Below are 16,914 nucleotides of genomic sequence, written 5' to 3' on the forward strand. Positions count from 1 at the left end.
TGCGGTCTTATTTTTCGACATTTTGCACGATAATTCAAAAACTATGATGCATAAAAATAAATAAAAATCTGTTTTAGAATGCACAGGTGAAGACCTTTCATATGATTCCCTACTTGATATAGTTATCTTACTACGAAAATTGAAAATATCTACTAATTATTATTAGTTTATGACCACAATTTAATTTTTTTTGTGTGATGTAACCACAAATTCACGGTTTTCAGATTTTTCCCCTAATACCAGCTATTGGACCCACCTACCTACCAAATTTCATGATTCTACGTCAACGAGAAGTACCCTGTAGGTTTCTTGACAGACAGACAGACAGACAACAAAGTGATCCTATAAGGGTTCCGTTTTTCCTTTTGAGGTACGGAACCCTAAAAAGCACCTAACTCGAATGCACTAGACTGTAAAGCAAAGTTCTCACAGGCGAAAAAATAAAGCCAAGTTCGAACCGTGCAAAAAATCCGCACGGTCCGCTGAACTGCAAGGGTGCCTTATTATAATCTATTTACTCTACCCTCTCTTTCTTGCCTGTGTATTAGCCATAAAGCTATCTCTGTCTTACACTAATTAAAGGCATTACTGACCCTTGAAGGTGAGCCTGATATATTTAAGTGCGTGAGAAGTGGTTGTTATGATCCTTTGTTTTTATTGTTCGCTCGTTACGAGAGTGTGTAAGGGCTCTTATATTTTTTAATTCTTAACTTCAATTGACTTTTGGTGGTGCGGATTCGCGGGGAATGTAGCGTACACTAGCGTACACTAGCGTAGCGAAACCGCAAAATCTAAATATATAAAAGGAAAAGGTGACTGACTGACTGACTGACTGACTGACTGACTGACTGACTGACTGACTGATCTATCAACGCACAGCTCAAACTACTGGACGGATCGGGCTGAAATTTCGCATGCAGATAGCTATTATGACGTAGGCATCCGCTAAGAAAGGATTTTTGAAAATTCAACACCTAAGAGGGTAAATTAGGGGTTTGAAATTTGTCTAGTTCACGCGGACGAAGTCGCGAGCATGAGCTAGTTACATATATTTTTGTAGGTTTTATAAATTTTTTTTAGTGGATTGTTCTGGATTATATGAACTTTTGTGGATGGTGCAGTTAATGTAATAGTTTAAAGGTATGTAATGAATGACTACAAGGATTGACTTTTTTGCGGTCAGAACGTGTTAAAAGACTTTTTTTAAATGACTTTTAGTTTTTTTTAATTCATACATTAAAATTCCTTTGATGCTATTTCTTCCTTTTTTCTAAATAGATAGGCAAGATAGGTCAAAAAACCCTTTTTTGGTTTTTTTTCTAATGATTCCCAATAGCACATACAAAAAGCGAAGCTTTTAGCTTATTGAGATAACTCAGTGTGGAATCTCTACCTGGTTCCACCTTTTATACAAACATCGGACCTAAACTAACACGATTTATTTGAATGTTTGAGATCGCAAATGGATTTCGGCAGTTCATTTTGAGAATTCATAGCATAAAATTTTCTTAGTAAATCTTATTTAGGTATTTCCATACTAATGACCTATTTAAAATAGTTTAGAAAGAACTCTTTTAATATTCTAACCGAATTTCAGCCACGGCAGCCAATTTTATACAATATAAAGCACAACACGGTTACATTTTCTATACCTTAATTCTAATGATACGATGGCAATCCGACACGACCAGGTAGAGATCAGGCGCAGGACCGACGACGGCATTAGGTACGTGTTCAGCAAGACACGGGGGTAAAATCTTCCGGCAAGCGTGAAGAAACTTATAATTTAAAATCAAAACCAAAACAAATCCAATCATATTTTCTAAATGTTTTGGTTTAGTGTGGTCCAACCAGACCTACGTAGGTAGGTATATAATTGAACAGGAAATATAAAATAATCAAGAATTTTCTATATCGTACTTTGATGATACTCTATATTATACTTACGTAATGATATCGTATCGGAAAATGTGGAAAAGCTTCTACGGAGGAAGGTTAGGAATTCCAACGGACAAAAATTCGTCGTACCTACCTAAAGCGCGGCAGCGCTGCTGCGTGCAGCGTGGTTCGGAATCATACCTTAAAGACTGGGCCTAATAAATATTTATTTCGGTGCACGCGGCAAATTGTTGCTTCAAGCAATATTAGACAGAACATGAATGGAAAACATGCAACTGGTTGCATAAAGGTGCTATTAGAAAATTGATAATTTATCGTAAGTATAGATTGCAGGTAAAGGTGCAGGTTGCATAAAGCTGCAATTAGAAAATTGTCATTTTTAGGGTTCCGTACCTCAAAAGGAAAAACGGAGCCCTTATAGGATCACTTTGTTGTCTGTCTGTCTGTCTGTCTGTCAAGAAACCTACAGGGTACTTCCCGTTGACCTAGAATCATGAAATTTGGCAAGTAGGTTGATCTTATAGCTGACATTTGGAGAAAAATCTGAAAACCGTGAATTTAGGGTTAGATCACACAAAAAAAATTAAATTGTGGTCATGAACTAATAATTAGTATTTTCAACATTCGAAGTGAGTGACTATATCAAGTGGGGTATCATATGAAAGGTCTTCACCTGTACATTCTAAAACAGGTTTTTATTTATTTTTATGCATCATAGTTTTTGAATTATCGTGCAAAATGTCGAAAAAATACGACTGTAGTACGGAACCCTCATTGCGCGAGCCTGACTCGCACTTGGCCGGTTTTATGGTAATTAAATAGATATAGATTGAATGTTTTAGATTTTGAAAACATAGCTATAACTTACTTTTGTTCGATGGAATGTTAACTCTTTAATGCAATATCACTCGGTGGGAAGTGACAATGCAATCTAAGTCGGAAGGGACCTGGAATACTAGCCAGTGAACCCGAAACCTCTTATACCTACACTACACCACAGCGCTTGCCAAAGAAAAGTTTTCTTTTTAAAGAATACCTATTAGCTTTTGCCCCTGACTTCGTTCACGATAGGTAGGTAGCTGGTATATAATTTACCTATAGCTTGTTAGCTGGGTTTGAAATTTGTGTAGTCCACGCGGACGAAGTCGCGAGCACAAGCTAGTGAGATTATAATAAGAGTAGACCGCTCAACCATAGACTCAACTCAAGAAATATTTTCTTTTTAAGTATCCATTTGTTTGAATCTAACTAAACAACTTAAGAAAAAGCCATGGCTCATGACAAAGATCAATTTAATACCCTACAATATACCCTAAGCTAAGGTAATACCTACAGCCTAACTTAACGCTGAAATTAAATGTAACGAAATCTAGTCTCCTCAACGCACCCCTATGGATGCGCTCCCAATTCAAAGGCGGCAAGATTTACTAACTGTCATACTCACCAATACAAAAGGTCCTTTCAAGATGTATTCCTATTTACACATAACACAATAGTTTTGTACCACATTCGAAAAATCCACAGAAAACAGCCACATTTCACTCAAGTCCTAAAAACACAAGTTTAACTTTAAAAGTTCAGCGCAAAATTTCTCGCGAGATTCTCGAAAAACTTCGGAAAAACGAAACGTAAACGGTACACGTGCTTTCCCGCGCAAGGTTTGCGTTCGAATAAAAATTGTATGGGACTCACCTGGGGACACCGTGACATTTGCGATGTAGTTCCCATTCTTTTCCTTCTCTATGCATTTTTGATATGTGTGAAAGAGAGATGTGGTATATTGTGAAGGTGGGACCCCAAAGATGGATCGTGGGGCTACTTTTTTCTTTTACCGGTGTTTTGTTTTCGCGCCTTATCTTAGCGGGATCGTTTTGATAACCGTAGGTAGGTAGGTACTATCTATTTGATAAAGTTCCATTGAGTAAAACATAACTTTTATTCAAGAGCATGACTGTATGCCTATTCAAAATTTTACTTTTAACGACTTTCACTACCTACTTGTAAGCCAGGGTTGCCAACCGTCCGGTAATTTTCCGGAGCTTTCTATACTCATAGAAAATACTTTATCCTAATAATACCTGCGTAGAATCCGTATTCGATCTATCGCATGCTGTTGTCCATACCCTCTGTAGTGTGCATATACCCCTTGCAACTGTGACTCCTTGTACTACAAATCATACACATTTATACGCGCGCTTTCTGTGTGACTTGCTGCCTTGCCGTTACCGTTGCGCGTCGCTGTGTGTTAAGAAATCTGAGTGACCCAGGATTTTAACCTGTGAGCTTCTATTTAGCTGGATATGCAAAATCGGTACTAGGTACCAGGCTACCATAACCAACGAGACGTTAGAATAAAAGCTCAAGTCATCGCTTCCCCGTTAGAAGTAACTCAATAAAGATGGCGCGGCGTAGCGGTCCAATCGCGGTCAGTGGGTTCGAGGCCGCGCCGGCGCAATTAAACAATTTCCTCCGCTCTTAACATGGAGATCTGATTTTATTACGGTCATGTTTGTCATCCTGCTATTGATACGGTTTTTGCACTCTGTGGGAAATGGAACCGTGGTGACTTCGGCCTTCTATCCGGAGGATCCGAGGTTTGATTTCCGGCACGCACTTCTAACATTTCAGAGCTATGTATATTTATATATCTTTTAGAAATTAATTGTCACTGTTTTAACGGTGAAAGAAAACATCGTGAAGAAACATGCATGCCTGAGAGTTCGCTATAATATGTATTTGACCAGTGCTGCGGACAATGGCCTAATTCCTTCTTAACATTCGAGAACCGTCTGACTGACGATCAAACTTCACAGTCGCTGATCGTTCCTATCAATACGCAGAGAAACTTTCAGCTTTTATGAAATAACGAAGGTCTGGCACGCGCTGGCTCTTAGTCATCTTTAGGCTACGGGTAAAACTCAACGGTAAGTACCTACAACAGAACGACTTTTTTTAAATAAAAAAACTGTAATAAGTGATCTTTATACTCGTAGAAACGATGAAAACGGAATAAGTGCGAAACGTATCGAATCGTTCACTCGTTCGATCAAAGTGTGACGCAATTGAATGATATTAAAATCGGTTGGTTTCAGTGAAAAAAGGCAATAAATTTCCATTTAAACTTGATGGTTTTTAGCGTTTCGAAAAACTGTGTATTTGTGGATAAAACATTTTTTTTTCTTATTTATTTATTACCTAAGCTGTTCTTCTCGAGAATAAGTTGTTATTTCCCAGAACTATTACCCCTAGCAAAATGTTATGAAAACTTTGTTTGATTGATCTTAATTTTTTTTTAATAAATAAAAAAGATATTAATGATTTACGTTTCCAATATATTAGTTGAGCATATAAATAAATATTTTGATGATTACAGAGAATAAAAAGACAAGTATAAGCTATTTTTTTTTAAATAAATACCTACTTACTTCCTACCTCAGGATATTTTGAGGAATATTTTTTTTGCTTATATATATATATATATATATATATATAAGCAAAAAAAATAAAAAAAATAAAATATATATATATATATATATATATATATAAGCAAAAAAAATATTCCTAACGCTCCTAACGCTCCGTCTTCCGGTGCGAGGTCGCCATTCCAGCACCTTGAGACCCCGAGTTTTCACGAACTATGTGCCCTGTCCATTGCCACTTCAGCTTCGCAACCCGTTGAGCTATGTCGGTTACTCCAGTTCTCCTACGAATCTCCTCATTTCTGATTTGATCACGTAGAGAAACTCCAAGCATAGCTCTCTCCTTCGCCCGCTGAGTGACTCTGAGCTTTCTTATGAGGCCCATAGTTAGCGACAATGTCTCGGATCCATATGTCATCACTGGCAACACGCACTGTTCGAAGACATACAGTCACCACCAATGAATACGATCCTTTTAAATTAGTGTGATCGCACAATGGCTTCCTACTTAAATTATTGCGAAGAATGACCATCCCATGACGGATTATGCTTATGCTATTGACTTTTGAATTAAAAATAGAGTTCAACATTTTTATTTAAGTATATAAAATTTGAATATTCATGCCCCAGTTGTTTTTGAGGCTGTCATTGTACGATTATCACGTTTTATAAGGAGGGAATGGAATTAGTAACACCTGACTCCTGAGCGTATTTAAATGCTACGAGATGTTCCAAACTTCAATGTTATGTTACGCACCTGCTACGGAAGATCATGGTTCCCAAACTTAAGTGCTAAATATTTTATTTATTCCTTTAATACGCCTTATTCATCTAAATATATAAAAAGAAAAGGTGACTGACTGACTGACTAACTGATCTATCAACGCACAGCTCAAACTACTGGACCGATCGAATTGAAATTTGGCTTGCAGATAGCTATTATGACTTAGGCATCCGCTAAGAAAGGATTTTTGAAAATTCAACTCCTAAGGCGATGAAATAACTGTTTGAAATTTGTGTAGTCCACGCGGTCGAAGTCGCGATCATAAGCTAGCCATTACTAAAGGCAGTGACCTTTCCAAAAATGGTAAGGGTTTTCTTGGGATAGTAATGCTGGTAGTAGTTCTTTCGTAGGATGGTACAGACTGACTTTGCAAGAGTTTTGTGCGTGAAGATAGAAGAGATGGAATATCGACCAGTAGGTAGTTAGTTCACTCTGACATACGTATGAATACTCACCCGGTGTCTTGCGGTAGGGTAAAAAGGTGAACGGGGGAAGGGGGATCTGGACAAGATCGAAAAACCCCAGAGCTTATTCAAAAAAAAATATCCTATTTAACACGCTTAGAATAATGTGGTAGCACAGCAAGATACTTATTTTATAATTTAATTTAATTATAGGTGATGATGGATGGATGGATATTCTGATGGCTGCAATCAGACCTGGTGGCATGTGATGATGCAGTCTAAGATAGAGCGCGCTTGCCTCGAAGATGCCTATTCACTCTTGACTTGAAGGTACCCACTTCCGAAGGTTGTGACTAAAATGCATAGAGAAATAATTAGGAAGGAGGATTATTCGCACTTTGAGAGCCCTTGCTTCTTACTTTTGTTAACAAATGTTAGTATTGAACGAAATGTTTTTACGAATTCCTAATTATAGGGTCACGACAGGTGGATTTGTTCTGCCTCCATTCATCGTTATTATACAATACAATTTCACTAAACTTAATGGCTATGGAGAAAATCATCAATAAACTTATAATAAAACTGTAACAGGTCAAATTCTGTACATTGAAGATATTTTGAAATTTTTTTTTCGAGGGCACTCTATAATCGATACTGAACCCAAAACTGTAATTTTTTTTCATTTTTGTCTGTCTGTCTGTCTGTCTGTCTATCTGTCTGTCTCTCTGTCTGTCTGTCTGTCTGTCTGTCTGTCTGTATCACGGCCGCGCATCACGCTGAAACTACTGAATGGATTCCAATGAAACTTGGTACGATTTGAGGTCATACTATGAGGAAGAATATAGGATACTTTTTATCCCGAAATTCAGCATGCTTCCCGTAGGAGAGGGGATGAAAGTTAAAATGTATACTGAGTTGTAATTCATTAACGCGTAGTCCGATTTCATTCATTCTTTTTTTGTTAGAAAGGGGATATTTTAAATCGGTTCGGTTTTTAACCGACTGTCAAAAAGGAGGTGGTTCTTTTTTCTACATCGATTATTTCGAGGTTTCTGGACCGATTTGCAATTTTTTTTTTAAATCAACAAAAAAAGTTTTCGTGGTGGTCACATAAAAAATTCTGGATTCAACTCCTTAATCCTGATGCTGCAGGGTTACTGCCCGCCTGAGTTATCAAGATTCAGGGAGTGTTCATAGTGAATTCATATTGTAGGTACCAAGCAACGACTTTATTCTCAGACTTCAAGTCCCAACTCCTCAACCCTGATGATGTAGGGTACAGCACTCCTAAACTATAATGTTTCAGTAACTGCGGATGATGCAAAATAATTTAAGTACCAAGCATAGGCTACATCATTGAACTTCGGATCCTAACTCCTCAATACTGATGCTGCAAAGTACTAAAGTCCTAAATCGTGGGGATTTTAGAATTTCTGATAGTGAATTGATATTTTAGGTATCAAGCAACGGCTTCACGATGACACTCCCAGTCCGAAATACTCCGACCGAGCGAAGCCGGGGCGGGTCAGCTAGTGTATTAATAATTGTCTTATTTACACCTTGTAGATTTACATTCTTAGAAATTTAAGTTGACCTCTCAAAATAGAATGATACTTACTTATCTTCTGAGTTTTCACGGGTTCTTTAAAAACCTTAAACGGCGAAGTCTCGGGCGTGAGCTAGGTATTAAATAAATTAATAGTTAATTAACATGATTAAAATCATTTTGCGTTTCAATTACAGAACCTAATAGGCTACTTGACAATTTTTTTAAGTTGGTCTTAAATGGTTAATATTTGTCCTATTATATCAAAAAAATTAACACTATATTTTTTTGCGCCCTAAAAACCGTAAAACTTTAATTTAAAAAAATATTTTTCTTAGACAGGTGAAAACACTGTCGGCCATGTTTGGCCGATAGATTATCTGTGCTCTGACGTCATGCATTTGTAAACAACAGTATAACCCTGTGGTTATATGGCCAAACATGGCCGACAGTGTTTTCACCTGTCTAAGAAAAATATTTTTTTAAATTAAAGTTTTACGGTTTTTAGGGTGCAAAAAAATATAGTGTTAATTTTTTTGATATAATAGGACAAATATTAACCATTTAAGACCAACTTAAAAAAATTGTCAAGTAGCCTATTAAACTCAATCAAAAACAAAATTGGAGGTGTCGAAACACTATCATTTGTCGTATATAACTCTGATAGTTTAAGTACGGTAGTGCGCACAAATTGCCAGTTTTCCCATGTCGTTTAATTAGATGGAACACCTGCGCCCGCGCACCGGAAAAAGGACGGTTGACGACGCACTGTTTCAACGTTGGACATCCGTACTATCCATACTATTATACTACTCGGTGATTCCATACTATAATATTTTAGATGCGAAAGTGTTTGTCTGTCTGTCTACTAGCTTTTCACGGCCCATCCGTTTAACCGATTTTGACGAAATTTGGTACTGCGATAGCTTGCATCCCGGGGAAGGACATAGGCTTCGTTTTATCTCGGAAAATCAAAGAGTGCCCACGGGATTTTTAAAATTGAAAACCTAACATAGGTTAACCTAATAAAGTAAGTAGGTGACTTAAAATGGTTAGTGCCCGATGAGTTTTTGTACTTGACATTTGTATGGAATTACGTAACAGAGAGAGCCCTTTAGGCTATACTAACTTCTCTATTCGTCTTCTTTCTTTCTCTTCTTCTTCTTTCTTTTTATATAAGTAGATTATGTAGTTTCCAAAGCTTCTGTTGTTGCAGCATCTAGACTATGAACATCTTTTAATGATTTTAGGCTAATTTCGTGGTTTAACGACATATTTTAATGTATATAACGGGTACATACCATGATTAATTTTTGTTTTTACAAATAAACACAAAAATTTAATGTACCCGTTATGTACATTAAAATATGAACATTTACCTCTAACTTGAGGATAGGCGTAGCAGATTTAAGGTCATTAAAACCACCCGACACCCGACCTGCACCGCCTCGACTCGCGCGGCTAGTAGGTATTCTTTATATGGACTTCTATGGACATATCTACGCTTAGGGTTGCCAGGCGTCCGGATAAAGCCGGACATAGGTAGGCTTTTTAATTGCGTGTCCGGCCAAAATAAACGGTGTCCGGCTTGTCCAGCTTTTATTAGGTATTGTTAGGTTTTTGGTTACAATATTTTTTGTCGTACCTGCTAATACTAAGACACAAAATCCTCAATAATGTAGGGTGTCCGGCCTTTTTACCCAAATGTCCGGCCAAACTTGCTGGTCTGTCCGTTATTGTCATATTAGGTTTGGCGACCTGGCAACCCTACCTACGCTCATCAACTCCGAGCGAGACGATCCGCTGACGTTACGGAATCATCGAATAAAAAAATATACGTATCTTTCACGGAACAGATAGGTAGTCTGCAACATTAGGTTGCCTAGGTATGTTTGATTACAATCAGTTGAAGCCACCAATTTAACCGTTTACCGGGACCAGCGTGGGTAATTTTGGCGTGGAATTAAATTATCAGATGCAATCTTATCGGCGCGTCCATCTGTGCACCTGTTGCACAATATGGCGCTACATATTTCGGTCATCAGTTTGGCTTTTTACTGTTTTTGTAGGCATTTAATGAGGACTTTTTTTGCTGTTTGTTTGAAGTAGGTACAGTACGCGGTAGAAAGTAATATCAACCTTAAGAAGGAGATAGGAGATTTGTAGAGCGTTGTCTCTGTCGTTGAGACTGACAAAACGTCATATAGGTATGAGTGACAGAGAGAACGCTCTACAAAGCCGAAATGTCATTCTAAAGGCCGATGTACATTACTTTCTGCCGCGTACTGTATCTAACTACTGCCATATACCGTTTTTCAGGACTTTTAAGGCTTAATTAACAGAGAAAAGGAAAAGAATAATATCTAACATTACTTTTATTTAAAAAATATATAAAACACGACTGCCCTCCCAAAAATCAAACTAAGAAGTAAAAGGTAAAAGTTTTCACATATGAAAATGGCACCCATGCAACCACCATTATGGAATTCATTTTCAAGAAAATTAAAAATGTATAAATACAGATAACCCATACGCACAACAGACGGAAACGTTTAAGTGCGGAAACCAGCCCAGAGCGAAGAAGAACCCATCCAAAGGTTATCTGTTTCAAATGTGTTTTTTTAAAATTTATAGTTCATTTTTAAAAATTAATTAAAAATTATTCGAAAACGAATAAGTATAACATGGACTTACCTATGTTAGCCTAGATTAGCTAATCGATGATTTCTCATCAAAAATAAAGTATTTCAAGCCGTAAAAGTTCCCAAAAACCGCCATACAAAGAGATGTCACCATGGTGTCAAAAAGACCCCACATATCGGCTATTAAAATCTATGACTGGACAGATTTTCTATTTATTTATTATGAGCTTTATATGTTTACGTTGTAAGGTTTATTACAGAGTATGTTGAATCGACGTTAAGTTACCTCTATGGAGGGTTTGATGAATTTATATAACATGTCAATACGTATTGAATAAAATAATTACTATCAATAATAAAGTGTTACAGGACTTTTAAATACAGAGTCTACGCTTGATTTCTTTTCGAAGAAAATGTTGACTCATATAATTGTAATTTAATTATTATTTTCGTGTTTTGAGTTTATTGTGAAAATATCAAAATACGTTCGTGATAGTATTATGTACCAGCCACTCCCAGCGTTTTTCTATTGGTACAAATTTTCACATTTTATTTCGTAACAGGTTCTATTTTCTTTGAATTTCATGAGCAATTTTTACATAAAAGCTATAAGAAAATAAATAATAATGCATCACGGACTCTAGTTTAAATTCTGCCATAAATCATGAGGTTTGTAACTAGCCGCAACCGAAGCCGCAACTCCCAGAAAGACCTGCAGACCTTGCACCGATTTAAATAGATGGCGCCGATTCTCGTCTTTCTCTAAACTAAATTTAGAGTATCTGCATCTCTTTCTTTTTAATATTGCTAAAAAAGGACGGAACATGAATTTTACATCTAAAGACTCTAAATGTTAGTGTACGCTACAAACAATAGGCTCGCGACTGGCAGCTAAAGTCACGAGGTTTGACAGCTCTAAATTAAATTTAAAGCTGTCAAACTGTGTCTATCCTTTTCATATTACGTTAGTAACAAGCGGATGCGAGTACTTTAAAATTTAGGTGTCCTCAGAATCAGTACCATTGGCATGGTAGGTAAATGTAATTTTTGTGGGCTAAAACTGTACTCTTTTCAAGTCGTGTCTTCTGTCCTAAAATCATGTCATTTTTCTAAACGACCACACATTCGCAATATCAACCACCCTTATGTTGAAACCAAAGTTAATCACCAACAGAAATGAGCAATTCAAATCATAAACACCAACTGTTATCCTATATATAACTGAATAATGCTACGAGCAATGATAGTGCTTCTTCTTACGGTACGACTACGATTTCATTAGTTGTTGTACGATCACAGGTAGGAAGATAACACAATAAATGTTAATAGCAGCTTTTGTTATTAGGAATATTTTTTTTTTAAATCTTCATTAAGTATAATTGCATAAAATTGTAAAGCGTATTACTTACCCTTAGATAAATGGGTCCCATCATATACAGTCTAATTAATTATATTTTTTTCAGAACAATATTAGAAAAATCACGTTGTGTATTACCAGATACTTAGTATCATGGCAACCCCCTGCCAGACACCCTTAAAGTTTTAAAGTTTAAGGGTGTCTGGCAGGTGGTTGCCACGATACTAAGTGTCTGGTAATGCATGGCATGATTTCTAATACAATTCCGAAGAAAATATAAAAAATTAGACTATACTTTGACGTGAGACTTTTTACACTTTTATTACCACCCAAAGCCACCTTGATCCAAACAAACTTTCCTCCTAGTATTGGGGACAATACGCAGAGAAACTTTCAGGTTTATAATATAACGAAGGTCTGGCACGCACTGGCTCTGTCTCTATTAGACACATAACACTTATTTTTATGCCATAAATACCATTAATGCTAACTTGTAAGAGATAAGGTAAACCTTGTAAACATATTAACAAAAAGTGCTGTATATGAAGTCGGTAAGTTGACAAGAATAATAATTAAAATCATAATGTCGTAAATAAAATAAATAGGTACGACCAACCTGTCTGTTAGTGTAAAAACACCCATCTGCAGCATAGCAAAACAAAAATGGAACACTCAAAATAGACTTAGAAGCGATTTTACAAATTAGATTATCTTCAACAGCTGTTAGTTGAACAGCTATACGATTTTATTGGCTTTTAATACAAATGTTAGAGAATAAATTGGATAGATTCAAAATTGAGTTATTGTTAATGGGGCGTTTTGGGAATTAAGAACAGATTAGGTGAAGGTTTTATTAGTCGTATGTTTAAAATTAGTGACGTTTGAAAAAGTTAAAGGTCTTTGCACATTACACAGGCTCGACACCGACTCCATTCCGATTTCCGACTCGACTTAAGTATTGTAATTGTTCGTAACTGTTCCTTACGGTGAAATTTTCTATATTTATTTGAAAGCACTTTGAAAGAAATGAAATGAACTACGCATGGTCTATGCATCGAACACTTCTTTCGATTAAAAATTTGTTGAAATAGCAACACAATACACAGCTCATAATATTTAAAAAGAACCGGCCAAGTGCGAGTCAGGCTTGCGCAACGAGGGTTCCGTACTACAGTCGTATTTTGTCGACATTTTGCACGATAATTCAAAAACTATGATGCGTAAAAATAAATAAAAATCTTTTTTTAGAATGCACAGGTGAAGCCCTTTCATATGATACGCCAATTGATATACCTAGTTATCTTTCTTTTGAAAATACTAATTTTTAGTTCATGACCACAATTTAATTTTTTTGTGTGATGTAACCACAAATTCACGGTTTTCAGATTTTTGCCCTTAAGACCTACCTACCTGCCAAACATGATTCTAGGTCGACGGGAAGTACCATGTAGGTTTCTTGACAGACCGACAGACAGACAGACAACAAAGTGATCCTATAAGGGTTCAGTTTTTCCTTTTGAGGTACGGAACCCTAAAAATGCGATGTTTGAAGGATAATGATACAAAAATAGGTACTATATAGGGACGGTACTAACTATTTTCATTTCTTTTTAATATACCTTATAGATAGAGATAGTAATATTATTGCAAGTGCACATTTTTATGTGATTATAATTTTTAATATCCCTCATGGCAAGGTGGACGCAAAGGTCGAAAGCGTTCGTTATATGCCTTGACCTTTAGCTTTTTGCTATCTGTAAGTATTTCATAGAAGACTAGGTTCCGTTTTAAGTAATAGGTTTAAAAAAAACCGGCCAAGTCCGTGGCGGGCCACGTGCAGTGTAGGGTTCCGTAGTTACAATCCTCAGACAGATATAAACAGATATAACTCCTTAACCTGTGAACTTCCTATTTCACCACTTTGTCGGCGTGATTAATGTTTATACCAAATTACAGATTTCTAGCACTAATAGTCTCTGAGATTAACCGAGGACGGACGGACGGACAGACAGACAGACGGACGGACATGGCGAAACTATAAGGGTTCCTTGTTTACTACGGAACCCTAAAAAGGGAAAACGTTAGGTATATTTTTTCAAATGTGTTCCTAAGGATTAAAGGTTACAAAGTTACATTTTCCATTTTATAGCTCTTAGTAATAGGTAAGCTTAAACTTGACTATACCCACCTACTTAGCTAAACCTATTACCGTAGTAAGTATTTAGATAGGTACAATGTACATACTTAATAAATTCTGTGCAAATATATACTTAAGTAGATTTTTTTTATTACATAGGTAACAGGTGTCTAAGAAAAAACTATGCTCAAAAAAATCTTAATTAATAAAAATCTAATAACGTTTAATTTAGAAGTTTAATATTATGATGCCCACGGAACAGAATGATGCCCGTGGATTTACATTTTTAAAAATCCCGCGAGGACTCTTTGATTTTTCGGAATAGAAGTACCTGGCTTAGTATGTCTCATCGTCTCTCGTCTCGTGTTGGTTGGTGTGTTGGAATATGGCCTTACATTCGTCATTCTGGTAACCCGTGCTCTACAGTAGTGGGCCGGCGATGGGTTGATCGTTATTTTTCTCCTCCGTTGGTTGGTCACATTATTGAATATTAGATTATACTATAGTATGTGGTTGATCATGATGACGATATCTCTCGTCCTGTACCTACCTGTCTCGTCTATGTCGTCTCTAAGATGCAAGGTATCTATGTCGTCATCATCATCATCAGCTTGTGGACTCCACTGTTGGACATAGGCCTTCCCTAAAGAGCTCCACCCACACCCGGTCCTCAGCCTTCTTCATCCAGCCACTTTCCGCCAGCCTCTTTATAACGTCGGTCTTATATCCCTGGTCTGGGTATCCCACATTACGCTTGCTTAAACGAGGTCTCCAGCTCCAACGGCCATCGCCTCTACGACAAGCATGACCTGCCCATTGCCACTTCAGCTTGCTAATAGTTTGGGCTATGTCAGTGACCTTGGTTGTCCTGCGGATCTACTCATTTCGGATCTTATCCCTCAGGGAAACTCCTAACATAGCCCTCTCCATAGCTCGCTGAGCGACTTTGAATTTGTGCCTTCTATGTACCTTTCGTCAAAATCGGTTAAAGTGATGGGCTGTAAAAGGATAACATAATATAGTTAGACAGACAGAACACTTTAATACGGTAAGCAGTGCCTTTACCCCTATATGAAGTACCGTTGCATTAACGAACACAATACTCGCAAAAAATCACAAATACGACTTTTGTTTCACATTTCATTTAAAAAATCCAACAAAAGAGAATCTAGACCTAAAAATTAAAATCACGCTTCGGAATTAAAATAATAACCCTGCCTTATTCATTATACATGTCCATAGTACAATTTAATTTAACCCTTGTCCTGCACTCGGGGGTGTAGGCGACCCACCGCGCGCCGCGAGTGGGCACTTTTGTCCCCATGTCCAGTGGAGAAAGGGTTAAATGAATCGACGTGTAATGAACACTATTGACACGCGTACCTACTGTTATTGTACGTGTTTTTTCGCCTGAGGCGTCAATATGCGCTGCGGGGTTGGATTTGATATTGATTTAATTGTAATGTTGGTGACGAATTGTTGCTTTTGATACCTAAATGATGATTTTTGATACGTTCTTGAGCTTTGAGATTTTTGTGACGGCTACTTTCATGTGAGTAAAGGCTTTAAATAAAGGTACGAGTACACAAGGTAAGAGTACACAATAATAATTCTAACTTTCTTAAAACGTTATGGTTAAAATAAAACGTCTGATAAAACACATTGATGAGCAAATTAAGTAATTTGCATCATTATCATCATCGTCAACCGTCTTTTGCTAGGTCTACCTCGCAGGGAATTCAAACTCAAGAGTACGCACATATTCAAAGTTTTGCATGAAAAGAAAATCGTAAAATGTTGGCGGGGAACAGGGGAGAATGCTTTGTTTGTGATTGGTGGACTCAAAAGTCACGTAATCAAGACAATGTGTGGAATGAGGGTACCGAACGGACGTGGGCCGGCTTTTATGCTAAGCAACTGCCTAAGTTTGGCGATCGGGGGTGCCCGGCTTTTAGACGTTTATAGGTGGTGGTCTGTGGTCTACCTAGACCATATTTTTTTTGTAGGGACTGTGCGATGCACGTCGGTCGCCTTCTAAAACTTTACGATCCAACGTCTATCGGTTTTTGAATTATTTGCCCTGCCCACTTCTGCTTCACAACCCGTTTAGCTACATATTATGTCAATTATCCTGATTATCCTACGTAAGATAGTAATAGGTAAGCATAAAAACACATAAATGAAATATCACGCATGTCAACTTGGAACTATTCCCACATTACAAACATTTTGAAACGTATTGCGTTTATAACTCGTACACATGACACAAAACTGTACAATTTTTTTACGCGCTTCACGGTAATCTTCAAAGCTAAAGCTTGTATTTATCACATAAAAAAGCAAAGAAAAAGTTTTTGCGTATAAATCTAAATCAATCTAAAACAAGACGCTCACACGCAAAAAATCGCATCTTTTATCTTCATAACACCCCAGGCTTTTTATCTTTTACTTACTCACATTTTTTATTCACGGAAGAATGATAAAAGGTACATTATCCAACAGTTTCAAAGGGGGTGATACTTTGCTTACCAAAAGAATTAATTTGACAGCTCGGCAGTTATCAATTTGGAGCAAAACTCTTCCTATTGTGTCGTGATCTTGAAGAACGCCCTAGCGATATATAAAATAATATTCTCTTTTGCTTAAATTTACGATCACTTATTGGGTTATTCTCGCACTTAAGTGATTGAAATAAGGATGCGCATTTTAGGGTTAAGTTATATAAA

At 37.0% G+C, this 16,914-nt stretch overlaps 2 protein-coding genes across 15 annotated transcripts in view; one reads left to right on the top strand and one right to left on the bottom strand.

Annotated features, from left to right (window-relative positions):
• PsGEF (Protostome-specific GEF) overlaps nt 1-3,544 on the bottom strand; it is a 67,732-nt gene extending 64,188 nt beyond the window's left edge. For all 12 annotated transcript variants that reach the window (XR_011238587.1, XR_011238588.1, XM_069509874.1 and 9 more), the window contains exon 1: nt 3,344-3,544. The gene's annotated coding sequence lies outside the window, so the exon portion shown is untranslated. The remainder of the gene's footprint in view (nt 1-3,343) is intronic.
• LOC117996816 (RNA-binding protein 1-like) overlaps nt 1-16,914 on the top strand; it is a 411,711-nt gene that overhangs the window by 60,267 nt on the left and 334,530 nt on the right. The gene's annotated exons all lie outside the window — the stretch shown is intronic.

This window comes from Maniola hyperantus, chromosome 4, assembly GCF_902806685.2.
Source record: "Maniola hyperantus chromosome 4, iAphHyp1.2, whole genome shotgun sequence".
Taxonomy (NCBI): Eukaryota; Metazoa; Arthropoda; class Insecta; order Lepidoptera; family Nymphalidae; genus Maniola; species Maniola hyperantus.